Here is a 12,189-nt window from a genome sequence, read left to right on the forward strand (position 1 = left end):
GGCTGCGTCTCCACTGCGCATGCACAGCACTCCGGAGTTCAGCCGGACGGACGGGCCGCCCACAGCAAGCACTGCTTGTGACGTGCTTGCTGTGAGCGGTCCGTCCGTTGACCTCGGAAGTGCCTGACGGACGGAGCAGAGCCAGGAAGCGGTCTTTTTGACCGCTCCTGCTCTGCTTTAAAGGCACAGAAGAAGATGCCGGCTGGAGGGGACATGCCTGGCGATCGGGCCAGGCCAGGCAAGGTGAGTACAATTTTTTTTTCTTCATGTCAGAACCCCTTTAACGGTACGCCGTGAGCCTTCACATCGCTCATGTAATAGCACTCTAAGCTGGTCATACACCTCATATCATGCGAACCATCTATCAATATCCCCGACTAAATTGATAGGCCAGGAACCTAGTTTATCAATGAACATCGCTGTTCAGCTTTATGGCAGCTGGCAGTCTGTCATCGTGAACCTGCAGGATTCACTGGTAAAACTTTAACCCGCTGATCAGCCAAAATGGTGAAAATTTTCATCTGATGCTGGTGGCCAGTATTAGCAGCAGTCGCCTTCCATTGTTCACTTTAGATGGATTTATGCCTCTGCCAGTCTTAGGGTGCATTCAGACGACCGTATATCGGCCGGGTATTCACGCCGGCCGATATACGGCGTCTCTCTCTGCAGGGGGAGGAGGCTGGAAGAGCTGGGAGCAGTGCTCTGAGCTTCCGCCCCTCTCCGCCCCTCTGCACTATTTGCAATGAGAGGAGGTGGGGTGGGGCTAAGTTGCGGGAATTAGCTCCGCCCCCGTCCTGCCTCATTAAAAATAGTGCAGAGGGGCAGAGAGGCTGCGGGAGCTCAGAGCACTGCTCCCGGCTCTTGCAGCCTCCTCCCCCTACAGAGAGAGACGCCGTATATCAGCTCGTCGTGAAAACCCAGCCGATATACGGTCTGAATGCGCCCTTAGGCCTCCCTCACACAGGGAGTTTGCAGAAACGCAGCGTTGAAAAACGCTGCGTTACTGCAGATTGCGCCCCGTTACAGCAGCGCTGGCATACTTTATGCCAGCGTTTTGGCTGCGTTTTCAGCTCGGCTGAAAACGCAGCCAAGAATGCTGAAAAGAAAAAAAAAAGTAATACTCACCTAGCCTCTGCAGTCCGGGTCGCGGCCGCTGGTCTCCGCCGCTGATCCGGGCTTCCTTGGCACTCCCAAGTCTATTTCCAGAGGCCAGGTTTGAGAACCCGGCCTCCGGCGATAGAGTGCTGTGATTGGTTGTCGGTGCTTGCTCGATGCCCAATCACAGCCCTTCATTGACTGTCTCAGCCAATCAGAGCTTGCCGGCGCTGATTGGCTGAGACAGTCATTGAAGGGCTGTGATTGGGCATCAAGCGTGCCGATAACCAATCACAGCACTCTATTGCCGGAGGCGGGGTTCTCAAACCTGACCTCCAGCAATAGACTTGGGAGTGTTGGAGAAGCCCAGATCAGCGGCAGGGACCAGCAGCCGCGACCCGGACTGCAGCGCCTAGGTGAGCATTACTATCTTTTTTTCTACCTAGCCTAGCTGGGACTGATTTTCGGGGTAGGGCTTCTATTGCAAGCCCTCACCCCGAAAATCAGCGAGCGGTTAACGCTGCCAAAAACGCGGCACCAAGTGTTGCCGCGTTTTCAGCAGTGCTAAAACCGCTGCCCATTCATTTTAATGGGCGACGCAGGGCTGAAAACGCCCAAAAATAGAACATGCATCGCTGTCAAAGCGCAGCGTTGCATGACGCTGCGTTTTCAGCCCGGTGTGAGCGGCCCCATTGAAATGAATGGGAGTGTTGTACAGCGTTTAGCGCTGGGCTGAAAAGGCAGCGCTAAACGCTGTATAAAAAGCCCTGTGTGAGGGAGGCCTTAGGATGATAGTCATAAGGCAGAGGAAAAAATGTTACAGCAGTGGATTCAATAACACTTTCGTCTGTCATCTGTCTTGGTCTACATGGGGGCTGATTTGCAGTGGAATGTCCCCAGCGGAAAGCCTTTTTGAAGCTGGTTTTATGACGTATTACCCCTCATTGAGAAGAGGTAAATTTCGCTGTGGAAGTGGCACTAAAATTGATACGTCAATTTCCCAGAGGATTATTTCCACAGCGTGTGGATGAGATTTTCAAAATCTCATTTACTTTGCTGCTGCTGTAAATGTCATGGAGTTTATGTGCGGAGTGTCTGCATGAAAATTTCTCAGCAAATCTTCCCCATCTGGACTCCCCTTCCTTAAATTTGCTGTTCTGCTGTCTAATGATCTCAACGACCCTGGACTACACTCATTGTCAAAAAAAAAAATCAAAGCACCTAGAAGGAGTTGTCATTTTTCTGCAAAACTCGGCATGCAGTTACATCTCAGGCAGATATGGAAATGATTAGAGTTGTGGCGTGATTAGATGAACTGTCTTGCCACCTCAGGCTCTAAGAGTGGTTCCCCCATTGGCCCTTAAAAAGGCTCTCAGAAGCTACTTGTGTAGTGGACCTCTTGTTGACCACTAGTAGATTGATCGTCTGATTGTCCAACAAGCGCGACCAGCTCCAACTGTTTCGCTGTCCGCCATCCAGAGACAGGTGGCATCATCATTACAGACCCTGGTGTCTGTCCGAACCATTTCCAGGTGCTTAGCTGAAGGACATTTAATCTCTGCCCAACAAGCGTGACCAGCTCCAACTGTTTCGCTGTCCGCCATCCAGAGACAGGTGGCATCATCATTACAGACCCTGGTGTCTGTCCGAACCATTTCCAGGTGCTTAGCTGAAGGACATTTAATCTCTGCCCAACAAGCGTGACCAGCTCCAACTGTTTCGCTGTCCGCCATCCAGAGACAGGTGGCATCATCATTACAGACCCTGGTGTCTGTCCGAACCATTTCCAGTTGCTTAGCTAAAGGACATTTAATCTCTGCCCATTACATGTACTGCCTTTGACACCCATCCACCGTAACTTTCATTTGAAGTGGTGCCGTGATCAACTAAACTGGACTGCTATGGAGTGGAATCAGGTTGTCTTCAGCAATAAATCCATGTTTAGTTTGGCCACTGATGACAGCCATGTTTGTGTCTGAAGACCTAGGGATGAATGCCTCAGTCCTGCCTTTGCTGTGGATCTGCACACTGCCCCACTGCTGCTGTGATGTTCTGGGGGGCCACATATGACAGTCAGCCAGCTCTAGTAGAGGTACGATGGACAATGACAGCTCAGCGATATGTTCAGGACATCCTGCAGCCACATGTGTTCCCTCTCATGGCGGCTTCCGAAAGGAATTTTCAAGTAGGGTAATGCTGGGCCGCACACAGCAAGGGTGTCACAGTAATACCTCCACAACATTCGTCCGTGGCGGCGCGGTTGCCAGATTTAATGCCAATAAAACATGTTTCAGACCATCTGGGACACCAATTTCGACAGCCTATGAGTTTCCACAATGTAGAGGCTCAGTTACAGCAAATGTGAACAGATATGCCTGCCTATATCACATCTTGTATCCAATTTAGGGGCGGTACAACAGGGTACTAGAGCCTCCATGCCCGCCCGTATCACATCTTGTATCCAAGCTAGAGGCGGTACAACAGGGTACTAGAGCCTCCCTTCAAGTGTTGTTTTGCGCTATAAATTATCCTTTTGCTCCGCTAGTGTAATCACTTGCATATATCAACGTTTCATTTGATTCTGACAACTCCTAGGTGCTTGATTTCTTTTTTTGATAATGAGTGTATTATAGGTTTCTTTACACAAAAATAATACCAGCTGCGTAAAAGAAAAGTCAATAGTGTATCATTTATCCCTGGATAGAACCCAACCACCTGATCCCCTCACATCATGCAGTCCACAACGTTCACTTTATAACTTTCTGTATCTTTCTACTACAGATGGAGACGGTGAGACCAGCAAGATGCTGATATGGCTTGGACAATTAGAATTACTTTCATCATGAGGATGACAGTTGATGTGGGGGTTCTATAACAGCTTGACCAAAAGACAATCTAACATGCAAGAATACTCCAAGACCTGTCACATTAAGATCACATACGTGTAATCTGCCTTAGGTGTAATGTAAATATGTAATCTACACCAGCACTGCTACAAATGTGATTAACATCAACATGCCTTCAAAAGGATTGAAGACCTAAAAACAGAGAAATGGAATATGGTTCTGTCCTTCAGCTTTTATGGCCAGCAGTACAGTTATTTACCATAATAAAACATATTTGATGGTCTATTACTGGCATGCTTTATACTTATGTGCATGTGAGAAATGAGAATTTAAAAGAATCAAACTGTCCATCACTCAAGTACAAATTGTCTCAGCCACTGACCTGCGGGTGCCAAGGAGTCTTCACTATGACACTTGGTGAGGTATGAAAGAACCTGGGATTTAAAATAATATATATTTTTATTTTGATTGGCTGGAGCTCATGTGTTACATATAAGGCCGGGCTCACACCAACATGGCGAATTCCTCATGCAGGAGGCCTGCAGCAGATTCTGGCTGTGAGCTCGGCTGGTGACCCTGCGTACCTCACTAAGCTGTATTGTGGATGACCATGGAGGCACGCTGGTGGTCATGCGCAGTATATCTTTTTTGTTTGTTTATATTTTCTGCGCCAGCGCTTTCTGATACCTCGGGTACCCGCAGCCCATACGCAACGTAAAATAGAATATGCTGCGATTTTTCTTCTGCAAGTTGGAATAAGCAGTTTGTATCCGCAAATGTGAAGGAGAATTCGAAGAATGCATGCCTTTCAATGCCAGAGTTTTACTGCGGATTGTCTGCACGAACGCCGATCATGGAATCAGCAAATTAAATCACTAATCACAGTAAAAAGCGGGCTGTGTGAGAGCCTAAGAGTCGCCTCATGATTCAGGTTTGGGCTCTTGTCGGTGACAAAGGATGGCCATACACATTCAATTGTCAGCACACAGCTGTTCCTCCTGACTCCCACATACACACGCCTGCTTGGCCGAGCGAGCTGGTCATACACATTAGATGTACGTATGCTGAACCCACTTAGTTCAGTGAGACAGGCCAACCTTCTAATATCAAGCATCCAAAAACAAAACCGCTCACCTGAACTTCACACCCCAAGCTAAAAGGCACGCACGGACCGCAATCCAAGTGCAGGTTCAAATCCCAAGCAGCCTACATAAGAGTCCGGCGCCGGCAGTTGCTTTGGTGAAAACTCTATCTTTATTCCAAGTGTTTAAAATGCATACATGCTGTAAAAATAAGTAACAGGAGACAATATGGGATGCGTTTCGGGAAAAATATCCTTTATGGCATAAAACCATATACAATGGAATAATTTAAATAGCTGCAACTGAAGAATAACGTGATAGAAACATCCGAGTATTGAATACACAAATGTATCTTAAACATCACGACTTTGATAGAAGTTATCATACCAAAAGATACTTGAATCACAATATAACAAACCCTGAATTATACTGAGCGGAGATGGAATTGTCGTGTGCAGTAAACAAATCCACTTTGCTTCTCTGCTGTTCAGCCGATGGTGATGGTTACCGGCCCTTCGTGGTCCATTAACTATCAACACCCTGAAAGGCAAAGACAGATATATTACCAGCATGACAATGAATACAGTGTTTAAACACCACAGTGAGATTAGTAGCATTGGGTTGTTGGCACTCGCCATATGTTCTCTATAGCTCACGCATGGCATTTTTGGGGCAGCAAACAATTAGGAGCAGATTTATACCTAAAGTAAACATTATGCTGAGTGGTGCCCTCTTCTTAATACATTTAGCATCTTTTCAGGTTGTCCATGCGCCACAGATGGATTGTTGTCAAATTCTGGTATAAATTAACAGCCAGGTACGCACGGACACCGGCCGGGCACAAGGTCAGATTGCGCCGTGGGCTCCCGCAGGCGGAATCAGTCCCCTTCAATTGCAGGCAGCCTAAGTCATGTCCACTCTTTTTAAAAGTAGTGGGGCCAGTACTGGTAAGAGACCAATATCTGCACAAAACCTCTGTGGAAATTGACAGGCGGTGCAGAGTCGAAATCCACAGCATGTCAATTTTATCGCCATTTACATTGTGGAATTCACCTCTTCTCAATGAGGGGGTGAATTCCTCATCAAAATCCATGTTAAAAACCATGCCAGTTTGCACCATATGGTGCGAGTTTTGATGTAGACAGAATTCCTGCAATGCCTTATCATATCGATCACAGGTGCTCCACAGGGACACAAATAGTGCAAGTAGAAAAAAAAACACCTTTTTTGTGCTTTTTCACATATTTGCATAATTTTTTAAATTAAATTCCCACATATTTGGTATCATTGTATCCGTAACGACATGTACAATAAATTGAACACCCTTTTTACTCTGCACGGCAAAAAGCGTAAAAAAAAACCAAACAACTGAGGCAAAATGCTTTTTTTTTTTTCATTTTGCCTCCCAAAAAACGCAAAAAAAGTGATCAGAAAAGCCGTATGTATAACAAAATGTTACCGATAAAATCTACAGCTTGTCTCACAAATAATAAGACCCTACAGACCTCTGTCCATGGAAAAATAAAAAAGTTATAGGACTTTGAATGCAGCGATATAGAAATGCACTGATGCAAAGTAATGCAATGTATGTACACAGTGACTCCACTTGTCACTGGAGATAGGAGCTGACATTATGACATCACTATAGGTGGAGTTATATGTTCTCTGCTCTCTATACGGAGCCCCTATAGTTCCTGCCCTGCAGCAGTTGTCGCCGTGTCTTTGGGGGATGATACATTATATGTAGGATAAGTCTACTTCGGGAATATTGTGCAGCAGCGATCACTCCGATCATAGTTGCTGTGTTAGGAGAAATCCAGACAAAAGACAAACACCACAAAATATAATAAATCTATTTAATTAAAAGAGCAATAAGTAACATTGTAATTAGGCACACAAAGACAATCAGGACCACGCCTCAGAGTAAGGCCTCTTTCACACATGCAACAGCGATATTGTCACAAGAAAATCGCAACAATATCACAGCTGTGTTCCTGCGATTTCTGTGAGATATTGCTGCGTTTTTTTTGCAGCAATATCATGATTTTGTAGCGCTTTTTTTGTGGGGATTCAATGCAATGGCTGTGATTGGTTCATAGAACGCTGTATTGATTGCCTGAGCCGTGGTGCTTGAGAGCCAATCACTTTCTGGAGGTGGGATTTATGAACCCCCTGACCTGAAATCGGTGACTGAAGACCACAAACAAGTGTGCTGGAGTTTTGGGAGGAGAAGTGCGGCAGAGTGCACAGCACCTGTTATGTAATGTATTGGTTTTTTTTTAATGCTGCTAGGGCTTATTTTGGGGACAAACAGTAGGACTTTCTACTGTAAAAGTTGCGTTGCACCGCACGAAAACCATGTTTTCGTGCGATGCAACACAAAGAAACATGGGCTACAAAATATTGCAAATCACAGCAATATAAAGCATACGGTGATTGTTTTTCTTGCAATGTAGCAGCCTACAAAACATCGTAAATGCGAAGGAACCAATTGGAAAGCATGGGCTGCACATATATGCGATTTGTAGCAGTATCGCATCGCAAGAAAAAATTCGAGCGACTTTGCCGGCTGTGTGAAAGTGGCCTAAATGCGACAAAAGTGAAGGCATTAGTGATAGGGGACTTACCTGGCATAGGTCGACAGACCCTCCCCCCTCCAGCCCCGGCTTAAGGCCTCCGCCATAAACACTTCTTTTTCTGTGAGTTATGTCTTTGAGCATTTTTTCTCACCTCTGTGATTTTATGTAGTTAATTGTGAGATAGCGTAGGTTCTGATATACGTGCAGTGGCCTTGCGGTGGCACGCCGGCTTACGTGTTTTGGGCCTAAAATACTGACACCCGCATTTATCAGTATGTGTTTTTTAAGCACGTGGTTTTCTATAGATGCTGGTGGAGTCCAGGATGGCATGCCAGTATGGCACACTTTTTTAGTGCAGGACAATCCACTGCTTAGTCAGTGTGGGTTGTACGCCTGTATGTGTGGTGCACCCATCTGTGGCGGTCATATTGGTATCATTTCATATTGCGCAGACTGGGTTTGTTAGCAGTCACCCCTCCCCTACCCTGGGTTGAGTGGAGTGGCTGCTCAATCAGTCTGCACATAAACATTTTTGTTCCTCTATATTGCAATCTGTCTTACTGCATACTCCAAGGTTAAACGGCGATTGAGCCTTTCCTGTAGTATATATCCTGTATCAGCCCAATTTTCCAGGAACCCAAACCCCCCTGCTTACACCAACTCTGGAGCCACTTGTTTACCTCCCTAATCTCCTGCTGCCTTTCTGGTGTGGCTCGTGGTACAGGTAGTATTTCTGAGAAAACTACCTTGGAGTACCTTAGCTCCTAGATCCCTGAGCTTAGCTCCTAGATATCTAAAATCATTTTTAAGGGTCCTCCATCGACCTCTGACTTTGTCAGTGCCAATGTGTACCATGACCATGCTGGATCCTCACCAGCCCCTCCTAGTAATCTGTCAACCCAATCTGTGATGTGTCAAACTCAAGCGTCAGGAAGGCAACACACCAGTCGACGATCAAGTCTTTGTGGCAGATTGCCCTGTCTGACCCCCTAATAATGGTGTCCCCCACCACCAGGACCTGTCTAGCCTGCCCTGCACTTCCTTACCCCTTCTTCCTTAATGAAGATGCTAAAGGAGGCGTTTCCACAGCCATCCACTTTATGGCAATTGCTTTTCGGACTAGAAATATAACTTTTTTAGAAATATTTAAGTTAAATGGAATACCACTACATTTCACCATTCTTTGAATGTCAATGAGGGCATAAGGGATTGTCATTGATCTTGAATAGAAAGTACATTATAATTAACCTTAGATAATTGTAGGTGTGTGTAGAGTATTGATATTAAGCCTTTTAGGTCTCTGGGATTAAAGTATACCTATTATGGGATGTTTCGAAATTTGGGTCGAGGCGGGAGTGGGGGAGAACACTGAGCATTTAGAACATGGCACAGTTGGAGGTATCTAAACAATTGGAGTTGAGGTGTCTGTAAGTACTGACATAGCTGAATGAATGAGACAAACATGTTATGTTGGTCAGCAGCATCTTTCAGTGCAACTACTCCCAGCACAACCCAATATTGATAATCTGGTATGAATTGTACAGAGGGCAAGGGTAGGATCGTTCCATAAGAGGAGATCTGACAGAGTAGATAGAGTTAGTTTATGTGATGGGAATATATTGAAAGATTTGACATATTCCGGGCGTTCTAAAAAAAACTTAATAGATTGTTGCCGGCCATCATCCCTGCTAAATAATGGTCTGTACTGGGCAGTTCCTCATGTAGGAACCATGGTCATATATTCCTCAGTTGGTCTGCCAGGCAATTAAGCTGAAAGTCTGGCAGAGCCATCCTAGTCTGGTTTTTAGGTCTTTACAAGGTGGAAAGTTTTAATGTAGAGCATGATGAGCTCCAGATAAATGTATTAAAGGGGTTGTGCAGCGCCAAAACCTTAAAAAATTTTTTTGCCCAGTCCCCCAGTTTCTCAAAGGGAATACCGTAGCCATGTGTTACTTTTTTTTAAAAAAAAATTCTCTTACCTGGATCCCCTTTCAGCAACTTTTAAAAATCTTCTCTCCAAGATGGCGCCGCTGGACTTCTCCCACGGTGCACCGCAGGTCTTCTCCCACGGTGCACCGCAGGTCTTCTCCCATGGTGCACCGTGGGTGTTCTTCTGCAGTGTGCGCTCCACTGCCGATTCCAGCCACCTCATTGGCTGATCGGCACCATGTGGCGGAGGCGGAGCAACGCGATGACGCGGAGAAGAGGACGGCCGAGGGAGGAGTCAGGACGCAGCTCGTGCGCACGGACCATCCTGGAGAAGATTCGTCTCTGCGCAAGGGCGACGGTTCCAGCAAGGAGAAGAGGACTTTGGTCGGCGCCATGGCAACGGGGACGCCAACACAGGGGGGGGGGACCCCCTGTAGGTAAGTATATAACTTCTGTATGGCACATATTTCATGCACGATGTATATTACAAAGTGCATGTATATGGCCATACAGAAGTGTTTAGCTTTACTTTAATTTGCGGGACAACCCCTTTATGGAGAGAATTCAACGATTGAACAAAAAATATGTGTTGGGACTTTTACAAGCAAAGTGTAAAGACATTTAGGCTGTATAACCATTTTGACTAAAGTTTATCATCCTACTACTAAAAGGGTCAATTTAGACTATAATTAAAATTTCATTTTGATAAGTTTCTGTAATCGCACTTTCAGGGTCATGTGGGAGATGACAGAAAAATTCTTTATTTTGTATGTATGTTTTCATATAAGGCCATATTGACCATAAATTAATGAATGAGAGAAATTATATTCTTCTATAATTAGGTTTACATTTCAGTCTAAAGGCTGTTTTAAACAGGATGAGTGTTGGGCAAACGATACCCAACATTTGTCCCCGTGTATACTCGCTCCTTTACTGTTACACAGGAGCGAATATTGCTGGATCGCTCACAGCACGGCCAACAGAGAGGAGGAGCGGCTGGGCGGAGAGTTCTCACCCCGCCCTCCTCCATTCACTGTAAACAGCAGCCGTTCAGTACTGAAGGACTGCTGTTTACACTGAACGGCTTGTTGTTCGGTTTTCAGGCATGCTGGGAGCACGGGGTTTTGAACAGCTACCAATGATAATTGTCACGTGTAAAAGGTCTTTTAATCTGCTGATGTCAGTAAGCATTCCCCATATATAATAAAGAGTGTGATGTATTGTTCCTTATCTAGAGAAATTTCTACATAAACAGAAGAATACACAAGATTTAGTTTAGGACAATGGAGTTAATAGACTGGACCAAAGAGGAGTCAACAGAAACGGATCATTCTTTACACATCAAACCAGTTTGAAACCAGCAGAGAGATAATTCTTCAGTCTTTTTTTAACTTTGCCATGTGGTAAGACCCTACTGAGCATCTCTGCTAATTTCCTTCCCTTTTGATTACTTTATGAACCCTACCCATGAGAATTACCTATCAGCAGTCATTATGTTGTAATGTATCTGAATGTCACACCTTCTTTTGCTTGAGTTACAGTATAAACCAATTTGTTGCCATTATTAAATTAGATGTCCCCTGGTTTTACACACTATACTGCTGGTTATTCATTGGCTTCTCCGAGCTCGTACCAACCACATCAAATATGGCACTCACAGTATATCTAAGAGTTAATTTGTGCTAACAGTAACATGGTTATTCCAAGGCATTTAAATTTGAAGACCACCGACAGTCCATAATCCAATCATTGATCCTTTTTTTTTTTTCAGGTGTGGCCTGTGTATATAATAGCAGATTTCTACTAATATATAACCCAGAAAATTGGGAGAAGGAATTTTTGCGTTTTATAGCTTGGGTAAACTATATCTCTGGAAAGGGATTATATCATTGACATATAGCTCTACTATACTTTCCAATTCTCCCCAGCAAACACCTGTGATAGTAGGGATATAGCATAATCGAATATCCAGGGCTTCTATGGCTGAGCTTTAATCCCTGAGGATGTAAAAACATGCATCCTCTGGGGATTAAAGTCCTGCGGGCTCTGGGCGTGACAGCTCCATGCTGTCGGTTATCGGAGGTAGCCGACATCCTAGAGCTGTCATCTCTGGCCATGGAACCTTCCTCCTGGTCACGCGATCAGCGGTATCACTGGATACTGGCAATCACATTAAAGTAAATTAAAGTTTCAGCTCCCATTATGAATCGGATCCATAAGGGGAGCTGAGAATACTTACCCCGGACCTGACACTGGCGTCTGCCATGCACGCCAGATGGCATTCCGTCACGCACATGCGCAGAGGGCCAGGAGGCCTAGGAAATTTTAAATCTCCCTGCTCCCGGCTAGTATGAGTAGCCGAGAGCAAGGAGCTGTCACCAGGAGCCGCTGTATGCGGTTCCCGGTCACATGACCACTGATATCCAATGGATAACAGCGACTATGTAAAAGTTTTAAAAAAGTGTATAAAAAAATGTGTTTCATCTCATCTTTCATAATGATCTCATGGATCATTAGGTACCTAAGGCCCCCGGATTTATCCACAGACCTTACCCCGGCTTTTGCGCACACACTTGAATGGTGGACTATTGCGCAAAAGCCGCAGCCTGGAGATCTCACGGGGGGCCGCAGTATGCGATTCTTGGTCATGTGATCACT

This window comes from Eleutherodactylus coqui, chromosome 1 (assembly GCF_035609145.1).
Source record: "Eleutherodactylus coqui strain aEleCoq1 chromosome 1, aEleCoq1.hap1, whole genome shotgun sequence".
Lineage (NCBI taxonomy): Eukaryota > Metazoa > Chordata > Amphibia > Anura > Eleutherodactylidae > Eleutherodactylus > Eleutherodactylus coqui.